This window comes from Ambystoma mexicanum, chromosome 6q (genome assembly GCF_040938575.1).
Source record: "Ambystoma mexicanum isolate Mex_15411 chromosome 6q, UKY_AmexF1_1, whole genome shotgun sequence".
NCBI lineage: Eukaryota > Metazoa > Chordata > Amphibia > Caudata > Ambystomatidae > Ambystoma > Ambystoma mexicanum.
The window spans coordinates 1,628,762,265-1,628,780,791 of record NC_090937.1 but is presented as its reverse complement, the minus strand read 5'-3'; the positions used below and the strand labels follow the sequence as shown (position 1 = coordinate 1,628,780,791).

At 50.0% G+C, this 18,527-nt stretch overlaps 3 non-coding genes across 3 annotated transcripts; all 3 read right to left on the bottom strand.

The window, feature by feature from the left end:
• Window positions 1-7,781: 7,781 nt before the first annotated feature.
• On the bottom strand, window positions 7,782-7,853 carry TRNAG-UCC (transfer RNA glycine (anticodon UCC)). The gene has a single exon. It is a non-coding gene; the product is annotated as a tRNA-Gly (tRNA).
• Window positions 7,854-11,552: 3,699 nt separating this feature from the next.
• Window positions 11,553-11,624, bottom strand: TRNAG-UCC (transfer RNA glycine (anticodon UCC)). The gene has a single exon. It is a non-coding gene; the product is annotated as a tRNA-Gly (tRNA).
• Window positions 11,625-14,066: 2,442 nt separating this feature from the next.
• On the bottom strand, window positions 14,067-14,138 carry TRNAG-UCC (transfer RNA glycine (anticodon UCC)). Its single transcript has one exon. It is a non-coding gene; the product is annotated as a tRNA-Gly (tRNA).
• Window positions 14,139-18,527: the final 4,389 nt, after the last annotated feature.

Sequence of the window (18,527 nt, the reverse complement as noted above, 5' to 3'; positions counted from 1 at the left end):
GGCCTGCTGGGACCAAGGCCTGTCAGGGCAAGGCGAATAGGCCTTTGTCAGGCCTTCGTCAGGGCTTTGTCGGGGAGGGGCCAGGAGCCCTGCTCGCTTCAATCCCCTCACCGATAGACAGTTGCAGAAACTAGGATGCAAGAACCTTTCCTGGATGGGGTTTTGATTTTCACGAAAAGTGTGTCAGCTTTGCTTTCAGCATGAGTCTGATTTCCAAAAAATGCATTTTGAACAATTTAAAGATTTGATCTGCGTTGGCCCCGGGTCAACTGCTTGGAAGGCAGCTATGCTCACCACTATACCACCAACGCCTGCCTGTCTGGGCTATCTGATGGAGCGGCCTTTAGAAATAAGAATAAGTCATTGGCTGGGAATGAAAAAAGCTTGCGTTTGACGCAGAAGCAGTTCGCATCATGAGGTCTTGCCGGTCAGCCCAACATTTCCCCGGGACCCCTTAAAAAAGGAGCTTGGTTTTAAGTTTGGTTTGATTGAACAGTGCATTTTGTTGGCTGGGCTGGGACCCTCTCCTATTTAGCGCAAGAGTGGAACGAGGCAGCAAGTTCAAGGAATGACATTGCATCCAGGCACTTACAGCTCTTTGTGCCCTAATGCCATGACACAAAAACATAATTTGAAAAAAGTTAGCAGAGGATGGTTTCGATCCATCGACCTCTGGGTTATGGGCCCAGCACGCTTCCGCTGCGCCACTCTGCTGGTTGGAGAACAAAAGCTTTTCTGGGCTTTTACAGCCTACAAACCGACAACCCTAGACCCATTTTCGAGTGAAGCGGGCAGTAGGCCTTACAAAGCCAAACAACCTGCAACCACGCACTCCCATCCCATGGCCTTTTGCAGACAGGCCTCATTTCTCTAGCTCACACCCTAACTGCCAACACCCCTTCCCCTTCTCTCTCTGTCTCTCTCTCTCTGTCTCTCTCTCTCATTCTCTCTCTCTCGCAAATAGATACTTTACTTCCCAGGTGCAACAAAACAAGCCTTCTCGAGCTGGCAGATATGGGAAGGAAGGAAGGAAGGGCCAGTTTGGAAACTCAACTCAATTACCATAAATCCCCTGCTAAGGGTTATGGGAGGGAGGAATGAAGGAACTTTGCTTCAGGGAAAGGGCTGCTGCTGCTTCAGCATGTGAGGAGCGCAGCCACACGTTTCACCTTCTTCAGTATGTTGGTTTACAGGATGAGAGAGATCCTGAAACCTCACTCTAATAGGCTGAGGTGCTGTGCTCGGTGGCCTGCTGGGACCAAGGCCCGTCAGGGCAAGGCGAATAGGCCTTTGTCAGGCCTTCGTCAGGGCTTTGTCGGGGAGGGGCCAGGAGCCCTGCTCGCTTCAATCCCCTCACCGATAGACAGTTGCAGAAACTAGGATGCAAGAACCTTTCCTGGATGGGGTTTTGATTTTCACGAAAAGTGTGTCAGCTTTGCTTTCAGCATGAGTCTGATTTCCAAAAAATGCATTTTGAACAATTTAAAGATTTGATCTGCGTTGGCCGGGAATAGAACCCGGGTCAACTGCTTGGAAGGCAGCTATGCTCACCACTATACCACCAACACCTGCCTGTCTGGGCTATCTGATGGAGCGGCCCTTAGAAATAAGAATAAGTCATTGGCTGGGAATGAAAAAAGCTTGCGTTTGACGCAGAAGCAGTTCGCATCATGAGGTCTTGCCGGTCAGCCCAACATTTCCCCGGGACCCCTTAAAAAAGGAGCTTGGTTTTAAGTTTGGTTTGATTGAACAGTACATTTTGTTGGCTGGGCTGGGACCCTCTCCTATTTAGCGCAAGAGTGGAACGAGGCAGCAAGTTCAAGGAATGACATTGCATCCAGGCACTTACAGCTCTTTGTGCCCTAATGCCATGACACAAAAACATAATTTGAAAAAAGTTAGCAGAGGATGGTTTCGATCCATCGACCTCTGGGTTATGGGCCCAGCACGCTTCCGCTGCGCCACTCTGCTGGTTGGAGAACAAGAGCTTTTCTGGGCTTTTACAGCCTACAAACCGACAACCCTAGACCCAGTTTCGAGTGAAGCGGGCAGTAGGCCTTACAAAGCCAAACAACCTGCAACCACGCACTCCCATCCCATGGCCTTTTGCAGACAGGCCTCATTTCTCTAGCTCACACCCTAACTGCCAACACCCCTTCCCCTTCTCTCTCTGTCTCTCTCTCTCTGTCTCTCTCTCTCATTCTCTCTCTCTCGCAAATAGATACTTTACTTCCCAGGTGCAACAAAACAAGCCTTCTCGAGCTGGCAGATATGGGAAGGAAGGAAGGAAGGGCCAGTTTGGAAACTCAACTCAATTACCATAAATCCCCTGCTAAGGGTTATGGGAGGGAGGAATGAAGGAACTTTGCTTCAGGGAAAGGGCTGCTGCTGCTTCAGCATGTGAGGAGCGCAGCCACACGTTTCACCTTCTTCAGTATGTTGGTTTACAGGATGAGAGAGATCCTGAAACCTCACTCTAATAGGCTGAGGTGCTGTGCTCGGTGGCCTGCTGGGACCAAGGCCCGTCAGGGCAAGGCGAATAGGCCTTTGTCAGGCCTTCGTCAGGGCTTTGTCGGGGAGGGGCCAGGAGCCCTGCTCGCTTCAATCCCCTCACCGATAGACAGTTGCAGAAACTAGGATGCAAGAACCTTTCCTGGATGGGGTTTTGATTTTCACGAAAAGTGTGTCAGCTTTGCTTTCAGCATGAGTCTGATTTCCAAAAAATGCATTTTGAACAATTTAAAGATTTGATCTGCGTTGGCCGGGAATAGAACCCGGGTCAACTGCTTGGAAGGCAGCTATGCTCACCACTATACCACCAACGCCTGCCTGTCTGGGCTATCTGATGGAGCGGCCCTTAGAAATAAGAATAAGTCATTGGCTGGGAATGAAAAAAGCTTGCGTTTGACGCAGAAGCAGTTCGCATCATGAGGTCTTGCCGGTCAGCCCAACATTTCCCCGGGACCCCTTAAAAAAGGAGCTTGGTTTTAAGTTTGGTTTGATTGAACAGTACATTTTGTTGGCTGGGCTGGGACCCTCTCCTATTTAGCGCAAGAGTGGAACGAGGCAGCAAGTTCAAGGAATGACATTGCATCCAGGCACTTACAGCTCTTTGTGCCCTAATGCCATGACACAAAAACATAATTTGAAAAAAGTTAGCAGAGGATGGTTTCGATCCATCGACCTCTGGGTTATGGGCCCAGCACGCTTCCGCTGCGCCACTCTGCTGGTTGGAGAACAAGAGCTTTTCTGGGCTTTTACAGCCTACAAACCGACAACCCTAGACCCAGTTTCGAGTGAAGCGGGCAGTAGGCCTTACAAAGCCAAACAACCTGCAACCACGCACTCCCATCCCATGGCCTTTTGCAGACAGGCCTCATTTCTCTAGCTCACACCCTAACTGCCAACACCCCTTCCCCTTCTCTCTCTGTCTCTCTCTCTCTGTCTCTCTCTCTCATTCTCTCTCTCTCGCAAATAGATACTTTACTTCCCAGGTGCAACAAAACAAGCCTTCTCGAGCTGGCAGATATGGGAAGGAAGGAAGGAAGGGCCAGTTTGGAAACTCAACTCAATTACCATAAATCCCCTGCTAAGGGTTATGGGAGGGAGGAATGAAGGAACTTTGCTTCAGGGAAAGGGCTGCTGCTGCTTCAGCATGTGAGGAGCGCAGCCACACGTTTCACCTTCTTCAGTATGTTGGTTTACAGGATGAGAGAGATCCTGAAACCTCACTCTAATAGGCTGAGGTGCTGTGCTCGGTGGCCTGCTGGGACCAAGGCCCGTCAGGGCAAGGCGAATAGGCCTTTGTCAGGCCTTCGTCAGGGCTTTGTCGGGGAGGGGCCAGGAGCCCTGCTCGCTTCAATCCCCTCACCGATAGACAGTTGCAGAAACTAGGATGCAAGAACCTTTCCTGGATGGGGTTTTGATTTTCACGAAAAGTGTGTCAGCTTTGCTTTCAGCATGAGTCTGATTTCCAAAAAATGCATTTTGAACAATTTAAAGATTTGATCTGCGTTGGCCGGGAATCGAACCCGGGTCAACTGCTTGGAAGGTAGCTATGCTCACCACTATACCACCAACGCCTGCCTGTCTGGGCTATCTGATGGAGCGGCCCTTAGAAATAAGAATAAGTCATTGGCTGGGAATGAAAAAAGCTTGCGTTTGACGCAGAAGCAGTTCGCATCATGAGGTCTTGCCGGTCAGCCCAACATTTCCCCGGGACCCCTTAAAAAAGGAGCTTGGTTTTAAGTTTGGTTTGATTGAACAGTACATTTTGTTGGCTGGGCTGGGACCCTCTCCTATTTAGCGCAAGAGTGGAACGAGGCAGCAAGTTCAAGGAATGACATTGCATCCAGGCACTTACAGCTCTTTGTGCCCTAATGCCATGACACAAAAACATAATTTGAAAAAAGTTAGCAGAGGATGGTTTCGATCCATCGACCTCTGGGTTATGGGCCCAGCACGCTTCCGCTGCGCCACTCTGCTGGTTGGAGAACAAGAGCTTTTCTGGGCTTTTACAGCCTACAAACCGACAACCCTAGACCCAGTTTCGAGTGAAGCGGGCAGTAGGCCTTACAAAGCCAAACAACCTGCAACCACGCACTCCCATCCCATGGCCTTTTGCAGACAGGCCTCATTTCTCTAGCTCACACCCTAACTGCCAACACCCCTTCCCCTTCTCTCTCTGTCTCTCTCTCTCTGTCTCTCTCTCTCATTCTCTCTCTCTCGCAAATAGATACTTTACTTCCCAGGTGCAACAAAACAAGCCTTCTCGAGCTGGCAGATATGGGAAGGAAGGAAGGAATGGCCAGTTTGGAAACTCAACTCAATTACCATAAATCCCCTGCTAAGGGTTATGGGAGGGAGGAATGAAGGAACTTTGCTTCAGGGAAAGGGCTGCTGCTGCTTCAGCATGTGAGGAGCGCAGCCACACGTTTCACCTTCTTCAGTATGTTGGTTTACAGGATGAGAGAGATCCTGAAACCTCACTCTAATAGGCTGAGGTGCTGTGCTCGGTGGCCTGCTGGGACCAAGGCCCGTCAGGGCAAGGCGAATAGGCCTTTGTCAGGCCTTCGTCAGGGCTTTGTCGGGGAGGGGCCAGGAGCCCTGCTCGCTTCAATCCCCTCACCGATAGACAGTTGCAGAAACTAGGATGCAAGAACCTTTCCTGGATGGGGTTTTGATTTTCACGAAAAGTGTGTCAGCTTTGCTTTCAGCATGAGTCTGATTTCCAAAAAATGCATTTTGAACAATTTAAAGATTTGATCTGCGTTGGCTGGGAATCGAACCCGGGTCAACTGCTTGGAAGGCAGCTATGCTCACCACTATACCACCAACGCCTGCCTGTCTGGGCTATCTGATGGAGCGGCCCTTAGAAATAAGAATAAGTCATTGGCTGGGAATGAAAAAAGCTTGCGTTTGACGCAGAAGCAGTTCGCATCATGAGGTCTTGCCGGTCAGCCCAACATTTCCCCGGGACCCCTTAAAAAAGGAGCTTGGTTTTAAGTTTGGTTTGATTGAACAGTACATTTTGTTGGCTGGGCTGGGACCCTCTCCTATTTAGCGCAAGAGTGGAACGAGGCAGCAAGTTCAAGGAATGACATTGCATCCAGGCACTTACAGCTCTTTGTGCCCTAATGCCATGACACAAAAACATAATTTGAAAAAAGTTAGCAGAGGATGGTTTCGATCCATCGACCTCTGGGTTATGGGCCCAGCACGCTTCCGCTGCGCCACTCTGCTGGTTGGAGAACAAGAGCTTTTCTGGGCTTTTACAGCCTACAAACCGACAACCCTAGACCCAGTTTCGAGTGAAGCGGGCAGTAGGCCTTACAAAGCCAAACAACCTGCAACCACGCACTCCCATCCCATGGCCTTTTGCAGACAGGCCTCATTTCTCTAGCTCACACCCTAACTGCCAACACCCCTTCCCCTTCTCTCTCTGTCTCTCTCTCTCTGTCTCTCTCTCTCATTCTCTCTCTCTCGCAAATAGATACTTTACTTCCCAGGTGCAACAAAACAAGCCTTCTCGAGCTGGCAGATATGGGAAGGAAGGAAGGAAGGGCCAGTTTGGAAACTCAACTCAATTACCATAAATCCCCTGCTAAGGGTTATGGGAGGGAGGAATGAAGGAACTTTGCTTCAGGGAAAGGGCTGCTGCTGCTTCAGCATGTGAGGAGCGCAGCCACACGTTTCACCTTCTTCAGTATGTTGGTTTACAGGATGAGAGAGATCCTGAAACCTCACTCTAATAGGCTGAGGTGCTGTGCTCGGTGGCCTGCTGGGACCAAGGCCCGTCAGGGCAAGGCGAATAGGCCTTTGTCAGGCCTTCGTCAGGGCTTTGTCGGGGAGGGGCCAGGAGCCCTGCTCGCTTCAATCCCCTCACCGATAGACAGTTGCAGAAACTAGGATGCAAGAACCTTTCCTGGATGGGGTTTTGATTTTCACGAAAAGTGTGTCAGCTTTGCTTTCAGCATGAGTCTGATTTCCAAAAAATGCATTTTGAACAATTTAAAGATTTGATCTGCGTTGGCCGGGAATCGAACCCAGGTCAACTGCTTGGAAGGCAGCTATGCTCACCACTATACCACCAACGCCTGCCTGTCTGGGCTATCTGATGGAGCGGCCCTTAGAAATAAGAATAAGTCATTGGCTGGGAATGAAAAAAGCTTGCGTTTGACGCAGAAGCAGTTCGCATCATGAGGTCTTGCCGGTCAGCCCAACATTTCCCCGGGACCCCTTAAAAAAGGAGCTTGGTTTTAAGTTTGGTTTGATTGAACAGTACATTTTGTTGGCTGGGCTGGGACCCTCTCCTATTTAGCGCAAGAGTGGAACGAGGCAGCAAGTTCAAGGAATGACATTGCATCCAGGCACTTACAGCTCTTTGTGCCCTAATGCCATGACACAAAAACATAATTTGAAAAAAGTTAGCAGAGGATGGTTTCGATCCATCGACCTCTGGGTTATGGGCCCAGCACGCTTCCGCTGCGCCACTCTGCTCGTTGGAGAACAAGAGCTTTTCTGGGCTTTTACAGCCTACAAACCGACAACCCTAGACCCAGTTTCGAGTGAAGCGGGCAGTAGGCCTTACAAAGCCAAACAACCTGCAACCACGCACTCCCATCCCATGGCCTTTTGCAGACAGGCCTCATTTCTCTAGCTCACACCCTAACTGCCAACACCCCTTCCCCTTCTCTCTCTGTCTCTCTCTCTCTGTCTCTCTCTCTCATTCTCTCTCTCTCGCAAATAGATACTTTACTTCCCAGGTGCAACAAAACAAGCCTTCTCGAGCTGGCAGATATGGGAAGGAAGGAAGGAAGGGCCAGTTTGGAAACTCAACTCAATTACCATAAATCCCCTGCTAAGGGTTATGGGAGGGAGGAATGAAGGAACTTTGCTTCAGGGAAAGGGCTGCTGCTGCTTCAGCATGTGAGGAGCGCAGCCACACGTTTCACCTTCTTCAGTATGTTGGTTTACAGGATGAGAGAGATCCTGAAACCTCACTCTAATAGGCTGAGGTGCTGTGCTCGGTGGCCTGCTGGGACCAAGGCCCGTCAGGGCAAGGCGAATAGGCCTTTGTCAGGCCTTCGTCAGGGCTTTGTCGGGGAGGGGCCAGGAGCCCTGCTCGCTTCAATCCCCTCACCGATAGACAGTTGCAGAAACTAGGATGCAAGAACCTTTCCTGGATGGGGTTTTGATTTTCACGAAAAGTGTGTCAGCTTTGCTTTCAGCATGAGTCTGATTTCCAAAAAATGCATTTTGAACAATTTAAAGATTTGATCTGCGTTGGCCGGGAATCGAACCCGGGTCAACTGCTTGGAAGGCAGCTATGCTCACCACTATACCACCAACGCCTGCCTGTCTGGGCTATCTGATGGAGCGGCCCTTAGAAATAAGAATAAGTCATTGGCTGGGAATGAAAAAAGCTTGCGTTTGACGCAGAAGCAGTTCGCATCATGAGGTCTTGCCGGTCAGCCCAACATTTCCCCGGGACCCCTTAAAAAAGGAGCTTGGTTTTAAGTTTGGTTTGATTGAACAGTACATTTTGTTGGCTGGGCTGGGACCCTCTCCTATTTAGCGCAAGAGTGGAACGAGGCAGCAAGTTCAAGGAATGACATTGCATCCAGGCACTTACAGCTCTTTGTGCCCTAATGCCATGACACAAAAACATAATTTGAAAAAAGTTAGCAGAGGATGGTTTCGATCCATCGACCTCTGGGTTATGGGCCCAGCACGCTTCCGCTGCGCCACTCTGCTGGTTGGAGAACAAGAGCTTTTATGGGCTTTTACAGCCTACAAACCGACAACCCTAGACCCAGTTTCGAGTGAAGCGGGCAGTAGGCCTTACAAAGCCAAACAACCTGCAACCACGCACTCCCATCCCATGGCCTTTTGCAGACAGGCCTCATTTCTCTAGCTCACACCCTAACTGCCAACACCCCTTCCCCTTCTCTCTCTGTCTCTCTCTCTCTGTCTCTCTCTCTCATTCTCTCTCTCTCGCAAATAGATACTTTACTTCCCAGGTGCAACAAAACAAGCCTTCTCGAGCTGGCAGATATGGGAAGGAAGGAAGGAAGGGCCAGTTTGGAAACTCAACTCAATTACCATAAATCCCCTGCTAAGGGTTATGGGAGGGAGGAATGAAGGAACTTTGCTTCAGGGAAAGGGCTGCTGCTGCTTCAGCATGTGAGGAGCGCAGCCACACGTTTCACCTTCTTCAGTATGTTGGTTTACAGGATGAGAGAGATCCTGAAACCTCACTCTAATAGGCTGAGGTGCTGTGCTCGGTGGCCTGCTGGGACCAAGGCCCGTCAGGGCAAGGCGAATAGGTCTTTGTCAGGCCTTCGTCAGGGCTTTGTCGGGGAGGGGCCAGGAGCCCTGCTCGCTTCAATCCCCTCACCGATAGACAGTTGCAGAAACTAGGATGCAAGAACCTTTCCTGGATGGGGTTTTGATTTTCACGAAAAGTGTGTCAGCTTTGCTTTCAGCATGAGTCTGATTTCCAAAAAATGCATTTTGAACAATTTAAAGATTTGATCTGCGTTGGCCGGGAATCGAACCTGGGTCAACTGCTTGGAAGGCAGCTATGCTCACCACTATACCACCAACGCCTGCCTGTCTGGGCTATCTGATGGAGCGGCCTTTAGAAATAAGAATAAGTCATTGGCTGGGAATGAAAAAAGCTTGCGTTTGACGCAGAAGCAGTTCGCATCATGAGGTCTTGCCGGTCAGCCCAACATTTCCCCGGGACCCCTTAAAAAAGGAGCTTGGTTTTAAGTTTGGTTTGATTGAACAGTGCATTTTGTTGGCTGGGCTGGGACCCTCTCCTATTTAGCGCAAGAGTGGAACGAGGCAGCAAGTTCAAGGAATGACATTGCATCCAGGCACTTACAGCTCTTTGTGCCCTAATGCCATGACACAAAAACATAATTTGAAAAAAGTTAGCAGAGGATGGTTTCGATCCATCGACCTCTGGGTTATGGGCCCAGCACGCTTCCGCTGCGCCACTCTGCTGGTTGGAGAACAAAAGCTTTTCTGGGCTTTTACAGCCTACAAACCGACAACCCTAGACCCATTTTCGAGTGAAGCGGGCAGTAGGCCTTACAAAGCCAAACAACCTGCAACCACGCACTCCCATCCCATGGCCTTTTGCAGACAGGCCTCATTTCTCTAGCTCACACCCTAACTGCCAACACCCCTTCCCCTTCTCTCTCTGTCTCTCTCTCTCTGTCTCTCTCTCTCATTCTCTCTCTCTCGCAAATAGATACTTTACTTCCCAGGTGCAACAAAACAAGCCTTCTCGAGCTGGCAGATATGGGAAGGAAGGAAGGAAGGGCCAGTTTGGAAACTCAACTCAATTACCATAAATCCCCTGCTAAGGGTTATGGGAGGGAGGAATGAAGGAACTTTGCTTCAGGGAAAGGGCTGCTGCTGCTTCAGCATGTGAGGAGCGCAGCCACACGTTTCACCTTCTTCAGTATGTTGGTTTACAGGATGAGAGAGATCCTGAAACCTCACTCTAATAGGCTGAGGTGCTGTGCTCGGTGGCCTGCTGGGGCCAAGGCCCGTCAGGGCAAGGCGAATAGGCCTTTGTCAGGCCTTCGTCAGGGCTTTGTCGGGGAGGGGCCAGGAGCCCTGCTCGCTTCAATCCCCTCACCGATAGACAGTTGCAGAAACTAGGATGCAAGAACCTTTCCTGGATGGGGTTTTGATTTTCACGAAAAGTGTGTCAGCTTTGCTTTCAGCATGAGTCTGATTTCCAAAAAATGCATTTTGAACAATTTAAAGATTTGATCTGCGTTGGCCGGGAATCGAACCTGGGTCAACTGCTTGGAAGGCAGCTATGCTCACCACTATACCACCAACGCCTGCCGGTCTGGGCTGTCTGATGGAGCGGCCCTTAGAAATAAGAATAAGTCATTGGCTGGGAATGAAAAAAGCTTGCGTTTGACGCAGAAGCAGTTCGCATCATGAGGTCTTGCCGGTCAGCCCAACATTTCCCCGGGACCCCTTAAAAAAGGAGCTTGGTTTTAAGTTTGGTTTGATTGAACAGTACATTTTGTTGGCTGGGCTGGGACCCTCTCCTATTTAGCGCAAGAGTGGAACGAGGCAGCAAGTTCAAGGAATGACATTGCATCCAGGCACTTACAGCTCTTTGTGCCCTAATGCCATGACACAAAAACATAATTTGAAAAAAGTTAGCAGAGGATGGTTTCGATCCATCGACCTCTGGGTTATGGGCCCAGCACGCTTCCGCTGCGCCACTCTGCTGGTTGGAGAACAAGAGCTTTTCTGGGCTTTTACAGCCTACAAACCGACAACCCTAGACCCAGTTTCGAGTGAAGCGGGCAGTAGGCCTTACAAAGCCAAACAACCTGCAACCACGCACTCCCATCCCATGGCCTTTTGCAGACAGGCCTCATTTCTCTAGCTCACACCCTAACTGCCAACACCCCTTCCCCTTCTCTCTCTGTCTCTCTCTCTCTGTCTCTCTCTCTCATTCTCTCTCTCTCGCAAATAGATACTTTACTTCCCAGGTGCAACAAAACAAGCCTTCTCGAGCTGGCAGATATGGGAAGGAAGGAAGGAAGGGCCAGTTTGGAAACTCAACTCAATTACCATAAATCCCCTGCTAAGGGTTATGGGAGGGAGGAATGAAGGAACTTTGCTTCAGGGAAAGGGCTGCTGCTGCTTCAGCATGTGAGGAGCGCAGCCACACGTTTCACCTTCTTCAGTATGTTGGTTTACAGGATGAGAGAGATCCTGAAACCTCACTCTAATAGGCTGAGGTGCTGTGCTCGGTGGCCTGCTGGGACCAAGGCCCGTCAGGGCAAGGCGAATAGGCCTTTGTCAGGCCTTCGTCAGGGCTTTGTCGGGGAGGGGCCAGGAGCCCTGCTCGCTTCAATCCCCTCACCGATAGACAGTTGCAGAAACTAGGATGCAAGAACCTTTCCTGGATGGGGTTTTGATTTTCACGAAAAGTGTGTCAGCTTTGCTTTCAGCATGAGTCTGATTTCCAAAAAATGCATTTTGAACAATTTAAAGATTTGATCTGCGTTGGCCGGGAATCGAACCCGGGTCAACTGCTTGGAAGGCAGCTATGCTCACCACTATACCACCAACGCCTGCCTGTCTGGGCTATCTGATGGAGCGGCCCTTAGAAATAAGAATAAGTCATTGGCTGGGAATGAAAAAAGCTTGCGTTTGACGCAGAAGCAGTTCGCATCATGAGGTCTTGCCGGTCAGCCCAACATTTCCCCGGGACCCCTTAAAAAAGGAGCTTGGTTTTAAGTTTGGTTTGATTGAACAGTACATTTTGTTGGCTGGGCTGGGACCCTCTCCTATTTAGCGCAAGAGTGGAACGAGGCAGCAAGTTCAAGGAATGACATTGCATCCAGGCACTTACAGCTCTTTGTGCCCTAATGCCATGACACAAAAACATAATTTGAAAAAAGTTAGCAGAGGATGGTTTCGATCCATCGACCTCTGGGTTATGGGCCCAGCACGCTTCCGCTGCGCCACTCTGCTGGTTGGAGAACAAGAGCTTTTCTGGGCTTATACAGCCTACAAACCGACAACCCTAGACCCAGTTTCGAGTGAAGCGGGCAGTAGGCCTTACAAAGCCAAACAACCTGCAACCACGCACTCCCATCCCATGGCCTTTTGCAGACAGGCCTCATTTCTCTAGCTCACACCCTAACTGCCAACACCCCTTCCCCTTCTCTCTCTGTCTCTCTCTCTCTGTCTCTCTCTCTCATTCTCTCTCTCTCGCAAATAGATACTTTACTTCCCAGGTGCAACAAAACAAGCCTTCTCGAGCTGGCAGATATGGGAAGGAAGGAAGGAAGGGCCAGTTTGGAAACTCAACTCAATTACCATAAATCCCCTGCTAAGGGTTATGGGAGGGAGGAATGAAGGAACTTTGCTTCAGGGAAAGGGCTGCTGCTGCTTCAGCATGTGAGGAGCGCAGCCACACGTTTCACCTTCTTCAGTATGTTGGTTTACAGGATGAGAGAGATCCTGAAACCTCACTCTAATAGGCTGAGGTGCTGTGCTCGGTGGCCTGCTGGGACCAAGGCCCGTCAGGGCAAGGCGAATAGGCCTTTGTCAGGCCTTCGTCAGGGCTTTGTCGGGGAGGGGCCAGGAGCCCTGCTCGCTTCAATCCCCTCACCGATAGACAGTTGCAGAAACTAGGATGCAAGAACCTTTCCTGGATGGGGTTTTGATTTTCACGAAAAGTGTGTCAGCTTTGCTTTCAGCATGAGTCTGATTTCCAAAAAATGCATTTTGAACAATTTAAAGATTTGATCTGCGTTGGCCGGGAATCGAACCCAGGTCAACTGCTTGGAAGGCAGCTATGCTCACCACTATACCACCAACGCCTGCCTGTCTGGGCTATCTGATGGAGCGGCCCTTAGAAATAAGAATAAGTCATTGGCTGGGAATGAAAAAAGCTTGCGTTTGACGCAGAAGCAGTTCGCATCATGAGGTCTTGCCGGTCAGCCCAACATTTCCCCGGGACCCCTTAAAAAAGGAGCTTGGTTTTAAGTTTGGTTTGATTGAACAGTACATTTTGTTGGCTGGGCTGGGACCCTCTCCTATTTAGCGCAAGAGTGGAACGAGGCAGCAAGTTCAAGGAATGACATTGCATCCAGGCACTTACAGCTCTTTGTGCCCTAATGCCATGACACAAAAACATAATTTGAAAAAAGTTAGCAGAGGATGGTTTCGATCCATCGACCTCTGGGTTATGGGCCCAGCACGCTTCCGCTGCGCCACTCTGCTGGTTGGAGAACAAGAGCTTTTCTGGGCTTTTACAGCCTACAAACCGACAACCCTAGACCCAGTTTCGAGTGAAGCGGGCAGTAGGCCTTACAAAGCCAAACAACCTGCAACCACGCACTCCCATCCCATGGCCTTTTGCAGACAGGCCTCATTTCTCTAGCTCACACCCTAACTGCCAACACCCCTTCCCCTTCTCTCTCTGTCTCTCTCTCTCTGTCTCTCTCTCTCATTCTCTCTCTCTCGCAAATAGATACTTTACTTCCCAGGTGCAACAAAACAAGCCTTCTCGAGCTGGCAGATATGGGAAGGAAGGAAGGAAGGGCCAGTTTGGAAACTCAACTCAATTACCATAAATCCCCTGCTAAGGGTTATGGGAGGGAGGAATGAAGGAACTTTGCTTCAGGGAAAGGGCTGCTGCTGCTTCAGCATGTGAGGAGCGCAGCCACACGTTTCACCTTCTTCAGTATGTTGGTTTACAGGATGAGAGAGATCCTGAAACCTCACTCTAATAGGCTGAGGTGCTGTGCTCGGTGGCCTGCTGGGACCAAGGCCCGTCAGGGCAAGGCGAATAGGCCTTTGTCAGGCCTTCGTCAGGGCTTTGTCGGGGAGGGGCCAGGAGCCCTGCTCGCTTCAATCCCCTCACCGATAGACAGTTGCAGAAACTAGGATGCAAGAACCTTTCCTGGATGGGGTTTTGATTTTCACGAAAAGTGTGTCAGCTTTGCTTTCAGCATGAGTCTGATTTCCAAAAAATGCATTTTGAACAATTTAAAGATTTGATCTGCGTTGGCCGGGAATCGAACCCGGGTCAACTGCTTGGAAGGCAGCTATGCTCACCACTATACCACCAACGCCTGCCTGTCTGGGCTATCTGATGGAGCGGCCCTTAGAAATAAGAATAAGTCATTGGCTGGGAATGAAAAAAGCTTGCGTTTGACGCAGAAGCAGTTCGCATCATGAGGTCTTGCCGGTCAGCCCAACATTTCCCCGGGACCCCTTAAAAAAGGAGCTTGGTTTTAAGTTTGGTTTGATTGAACAGTACATTTTGTTGGCTGGGCTGGGACCCTCTCCTATTTAGCGCAAGAGTGGAACGAGGCAGCAAGTTCAAGGAATGACATTGCATCCAGGCACTTACAGCTCTTTGTGCCCTAATGCCATGACACAAAAACATAATTTGAAAAAAGTTAGCAGAGGATGGTTTCGATCCATCGACCTCTGGGTTATGGGCCCAGCACGCTTCCGCTGCGCCACTCTGCTGGTTGGAGAACAAGAGCTTTTCTGGGCTTTTACAGCCTACAAACCGACAACCCTAGACCCAGTTTCGAGTGAAGCGGGCAGTAGGCCTTACAAAGCCAAACAACCTGCAACCACGCACTCCCATCCCATGGCCTTTTGCAGACAGGCCTCATTTCTCTAGCTCACACCCTAACTGCCAACACCCCTTCCCCTTCTCTCTCTGTCTCTCTCTCTCTGTCTCTCTCTCTCATTCTCTCTCTCTCGCAAATAGATACTTTACTTCCCAGGTGCAACAAAACAAGCCTTCTCGAGCTGGCAGATATGGGAAGGAAGGAAGGAAGGGCCAGTTTGGAAACTCAACTCAATTACCATAAATCCCCTGCTAAGGGTTATGGGAGGGAGGAATGAAGGAACTTTGCTTCAGGGAAAGGGCTGCTGCTGCTTCAGCATGTGAGGAGCGCAGCCACACGTTTCACCTTCTTCAGTATGTTGGTTTACAGGATGAGAGAGATCCTGAAACCTCACTCTAATAGGCTGAGGTGCTGTGCTCGGTGGCCTGCTGGGACCAAGGCCCGTCAGGGCAAGGCGAATAGGCCTTTGTCAGGCCTTCGTCAGGGCTTTGTCGGGGAGGGGCCAGGAGCCCTGCTCGCTTCAATCCCCTCACCGATAGACAGTTGCAGAAACTAGGATGCAAGAACCTTTCCTGGATGGGGTTTTGATTTTCACGAAAAGTGTGTCAGCTTTGCTTTCAGCATGAGTCTGATTTCCAAAAAATGCATTTTGAACAATTTAAAGATTTGATCTGCGTTGGCCCCGGGTCAACTGCTTGGAAGGCAGCTATGCTCACCACTATACCACCAACGCCTGCCTGTCTGGGCTATCTGATGGAGCGGCCTTTAGAAATAAGAATAAGTCATTGGCTGGGAATGAAAAAAGCTTGCGTTTGACGCAGAAGCAGTTCGCATCATGAGGTCTTGCCGGTCAGCCCAACATTTCCCCGGGACCCCTTAAAAAAGGAGCTTGGTTTTAAGTTTGGTTTGATTGAACAGTGCATTTTGTTGGCTGGGCTGGGACCCTCTCCTATTTAGCGCAAGAGTGGAACGAGGCAGCAAGTTCAAGGAATGACATTGCATCCAGGCACTTACAGCTCTTTGTGCCCTAATGCCATGACACAAAAACATAATTTGAAAAAAGTTAGCAGAGGATGGTTTCGATCCATCGACCTCTGTGTTATGGGCCCAGCACGCTTCCGCTGCGCCACTCTGCTGGTTGGAGAACAAGAGCTTTTCTGGGCTTTTACAGCCTACAAACCGACAACCCTAGACCCAGTTTCGAGTGAAGCGGGCAGTAGGCCTTACAAAGCCAAACAACCTGCAACCACGCACTCCCATCCCATGGCCTTTTGCAGACAGGCCTCATTTCTCTAGCTCACACCCTAACTGCCAACACCCCTTCCCCTTCTCTCTCTGTCTCTCTCTCTCTGTCTCTCTCTCTCATTCTCTCTCTCTCGCAAATAGATACTTTACTTCCCAGGTGCAACAAAACAAGCCTTCTCGAGCTGGCAGATATGGGAAGGAAGGAAGGAAGGGCCAGTTTGGAAACTCAACTCAATTACCATAAATCCCCTGCTAAGGGTTATGGGAGGGAGGAATGAAGGAACTTTGCTTCAGGGAAAGGGCTGCTGCTGCTTCAGCATGTGAGGAGCGCAGCCACACGTTTCACCTTCTTCAGTATGTTGGTTTACAGGATGAGAGAGATCCTGAAACCTCACTCTAATAGGCTGAGGTGCTGTGCTCGGTGGCCTGCTGGGACCAAGGCCCGTCAGGGCAAGGCGAATAGGCCTTTGTCAGGCCTTCGTCAGGGCTTTGTCGGGGAGGGGCCAGGAGCCCTGCTCGCTTCAATCCCCTCACCGATAGACAGTTGCAGAAACTAGGATGCAAGAACCTTTCCTGGATGGGGTTTTGATTTTCACGAAAAGTGTGTCAGCTTTGCTTTCAGCATGAGTCTGATTTCCAAAAAATGCATTTTGAACAATTTAAAGATTTGATCTGCGTTGGCAGGGAATCGAACCCAGGTCAACTGCTTGGAAGGCAGCTATGCTCACCACTATACCACCAACGCCTGCCTGTCTGGGCTATCTGATGGAGCGGCCCTTAGAAATAAGAATAAGTCATTGGCTGGGAATGAAAAAAGCTTGCGTTTGACGCAGAAGCAGTTCGCATCATGAGGTCTTGCCGGTCAGCCCAACATTTCCCCGGGACCCCTTAAAAAAGGAGCTTGGTTTTAAGTTTGGTTTGATTGAACAGTACATTTTGTTGGCTGGGCTGGGACCCTCTCCTATTTAGCGCAAGAGTGGAACGAGGCAGCAAGTTCAAGGAATGACATTGCATCCAGGCACTTACAGCTCTTTGTGCCCTAATGCCATGACACAAAAACATAATTTGAAAAAAGTTAGCAGAGGATGGTTTCGATCCATCGACCTCTGGGTTATGGGCCCAGCACGCTTCCGCTGCGCCACTCTGCTGGTTGGAGAACAAGAGCTTTTCTGGGCTTTTACAGCCTACAAACCGACAACCCTAGACCCAGTTTCGAGTGAAGCGGGCAGTAGGCCTTACAAAGCCAAACAACCTGCAACCACGCACTCCCATCCCATGGCCTTTTGCAGACAGGCCTCATTTCTCTAGCTCACACCCTAACTGCCAACACCCCTTCCCCTTCTCTCTCTGTCTCTCTCTCTCTGTCTCTCTCTCTCATTCTCTCTCTCTCGCAAATAGATACTTTACTTCCCAGGTGCAACAAAACAAGCCTTCTCGAGCTGGCAGATATGGGAAGGAAGGAAGGGCCAGTTTGGAAACTCAACTCAATTACCATAAATCCCCTGCTAAGGGTTATGGGAGGGAGGAATGAAGGAACTTTGCTTCAGGGAAAGGGCTGCTGCTGCTTCAGCATGTGAGGAGCGCAGCCACACGTTTCACCTTCTTCAGTATGTTGGTTTACAGGATGAGAGAGATCCTGAAACCTCACTCTAATAGGCTGAGGTGCTGTGCTCGGTGGCCTGCTGGGACCAAGGCCCGTCAGGGCAAGGCGAATAGGCCTTTGTCAGGCCTTCGTCAGGGCTTTGTCGGGGAGGGGCCAGGAGCCCTGCTCGCTTCAATCCCCTCACCGATAGACAGTTGCAGAAACTAGGATGCAAGAACCTTTCCTGGATGGGGTTTTGATTTTCACGAAAAGTGTGTCAGCTTTGCTTTCAGCATGAGTCTGATTTCCAAAAAATGCATTTTGAACAATTTAAAGATTTGATCTGCGTTGGCCCCGGGTCAACTGCTTGGAAGGCAGCTATGCTCACCACTATACCACCAACGCCTGCCTGTCTGGGCTATCTGATGGAGCGGCCTTTAGAAATAAGAATAAGTCATTGGCTGGGAATGAAAAAAGCTTGCGTTTGACGCAGAAGCAGTTCGCATCATGAGGTCTTGCCGGTCAGCCCAACATTTCCCCGGGACCCCTTAAAAAAGGAGCTTGGTTTTAAGTTTGGTTTGATTGAACAGTGCATTTTGTTGGCTGGGCTGGGACCCTCTCCTATTTAGCGCAAGAGTGGAACGAGGCAGCAAGTTCAAGGAATGACATTGCATCCAGGCACTTACAGCTCTTTGTGCCCTAATGCCATGACACAAAAACATAATTTGAAAAAAGTTAGCAGAGGATGGTTTCGATCCATCGACCTCTGGGTTATGGGCCCAGCACGCTTCCGCTGCGCCACTCTGCTGGTTGGAGAACAAAAGCTTTTCTGGGCTTTTACAGCCTACAAACCGACAACCCTAGACCCATTTTCGAGTGAAGCGGGCAGTAGGCCTTACAAAGCCAAACAACCTGCAACCACGCACTCCCATCCCATGGCCTTTTGCAGACAGGCCTCATTTCTCTAGCTCACACCCTAACTGCCAACACCCCTTCCCCTTCTCTCTCTGTCTCTCTCTCTCTGTCTCTCTCTCTCATTCTCTCTCTCT